Source organism: Octopus bimaculoides, chromosome 6 (genome assembly GCF_046866305.1).
Source record: "Octopus bimaculoides isolate indiv1 chromosome 6, ASM4686630v1, whole genome shotgun sequence".
Taxonomy (NCBI): Eukaryota; Metazoa; Mollusca; class Cephalopoda; order Octopoda; family Octopodidae; genus Octopus; species Octopus bimaculoides.
In genome coordinates this window covers 10,712,514-10,715,013 of record NC_142933.1, presented here as the reverse complement: position 1 = coordinate 10,715,013, position 2,500 = coordinate 10,712,514, and the positions used below count along the sequence as shown (strand labels likewise).

The 2,500-nt window shown below is 33.6% G+C and overlaps 1 protein-coding gene across 16 annotated transcripts in view; it reads right to left on the bottom strand.

Moving 5' to 3' along the window:
- Positions 1-2,500, bottom strand: part of LOC128248171 (uncharacterized) — a 111,633-nt gene that overhangs the window by 49,380 nt on the left and 59,753 nt on the right. The gene's annotated exons all lie outside the window — the stretch shown is intronic.

Below are 2,500 nucleotides of genomic sequence, written 5' to 3'. Positions count from 1 at the left end.
TAAGTGTGTCAATCTGACAGGGGAGTATTTTGAACAAAATCATAATTAACGGATTCTCCCGTACTTTCTTTTACCCAAAGCCTTGGACGTTTTCAGCACCCCGTCGTAAGACAAACCGTTAGCTTTTAAAAATCTGAGAAAAATTCGCCCGAATCCGTTATGCGAATACATACTACAGTACATTCTTTAATGCATTAAACACAGTTTCCTTGAATACGTACAGATGAAAATGGGGGTCAGTTTAATATGCTTGTGCATCTTTTATGCTATATAATACAGAAGATGTATAGAAGTTTTGTAGCTGACTTTTCTGACTTTTCGTGTGTGGAGTTAGGTGGGTGTGAGTGGTGATGGTAGAGATCTTTCAAAAATGAAAGAAAAATGGTATAAAGAGGTGGAGACAAGACACAAAGAATTTTGGTAATTAGTAGCATCTCGACTGGAGAAGGATAGTCTGTCTGAAATTATAAATATGAAAAGAAAAACTCGTACTTTGTAATTGAAAAATGAAAACAAAAAACGCTGATGAAAGAGCATTGACTGAAGAGATACAATTAAGTATGTGAAATGAAGAAAGCAAAATTTATCAATGAAATTTGAAAATGATATAATATGGAATATCGTGCTGAATAATCATGCTAATAATAATAAGATAGGCATTGTTAAAAAGATTATCTAAATGATAATGTAATTCACCGAATTTACAGAACGATTTCTCATCAAGAGTTTCTGAATACCACTAAAGAACGGATTTTTGGACAGAAATAACTTAGTTGAACTTAATTCACTGAACTGAATTACACACGATAAAAAAATCCTCCGTGGAAAAAAATAAATAAGAATAAGCCCGTTCGAAGAACTTATAAAAGTCAGGTCACTATATAGTAGCGGTACCAGTAATAATGTAGACTTGTTACTACCTGCGGCATTATGAGGAAAAAAAACTATGTTTCTGTGTGGAGCAAAAAATAATAAGTGTGTTCGAAGGATTTATAATTATTACTGGTAGTAGCGCTACCAGTAATAATGTAGACTTGTTACTACCTGCAGCATTTAAAAAAAAAGAAACTATGGTTCTGTGTGGAACAAAAAATAATTCTGATTAGAAGAAAAACAATGAAAAAGAATTAACGATACATTTAAAGGGAGTCATGCCAGTATATTTCAACCGTAAACAGATATTATCTGTTGAAATTGAAAACAAACCAGTTGCTAAGAAAGTTAAAATAGGCAAAGAATTCACAACCCATTTTGAGATTGCTACTAAACATGTCCTCCTTGAAAAGACTTAAGATGAAATGTCGATAGAAGTGACTAGTGAAGGACGCGTTGTAGAAAATTGTATATATATATACAGAACCATAGTTTCTTTTTTTTTAAATGCTGCAGGTAGTAACAAGTCTACATTATTACTGGTAGCGCTACTACCAGTAATAATTATAAATCCTTCGAACACACTTATTATTTTTTGCTCCACACAGAAACATAGTTTTTTTTCCTCATAATGCCGCAGGTAGTAACAAGTCTACATTATTACTGGTACCGCTACTAGATAGTGACCTGACTTTTATAAGTTCTTCGAACGGGCTTATTCTTATTTATTTTTTTCCACGGAGGATTTTTTTATCGTGTGTAATTCAGTTCAGTGAATTAAGTTCAACTATATATATATATGTGTGTGTGTGTGTGTGTGTGTGTGTGTGTGTGTGTGTGTGTGTATATATGTACATATATGTACATATATGTGTGTGTGTGTGTGTGTGTGTGTATGTGTGTGTGTGCATGTGTATCTGTGTTTGTCCCCCAAACATCGCTTGACAACTGACGTTGGTGTGTAACTGAGCGGTTTGGCAAAAGAGACCGATTGCGTAAGTACTAGGCTTACAAAGAATAAGTCGTGGGGTCGATTTGTTCGACTAACGGCGGTGCTCCAATATGGCCGCAGTCAAATGAATGAAACAAATAAAGGAATAAAATTATATATATATATATATATATATATATATATATATATATATATATAACGTATGTATGTATGTATGTATGTATGTATGTATATATACCACTAAACCAAATAAATAAATATATAAAAGATGATACCTGTCTTGCACAGCTGCGTAGGATTGACATAGAAAAAGGGATATTGGAGTTGAAAATAGTATTAGAAACCTTGGTGCCTAAAAATTAAATATCAGTTTCAAATTTTGGCACAAGTCACAACTTTCGGGGTAAGTTGTTTACATCATCTAGAGTGCTCAATTCATGCTTATTTTCTCGACCCCGAAAGCAAGGTCGATCTCGGCAGGATTTGGACTCAGACGGTAAGGACGGAGGATAGGCCGCTAGGTATTTTGCACGGCAAGCGGACGATTCTGACAGCTCATTGCATTCTGAAAATTATTGAATCTTAACACTTAAAAAATATGAACTTTCTGAGAAACTTTAAGAGTTTGAGTTTTAAGAATTAAAAGCTATCAAAAGTTAACATTGAAAGTAGCAT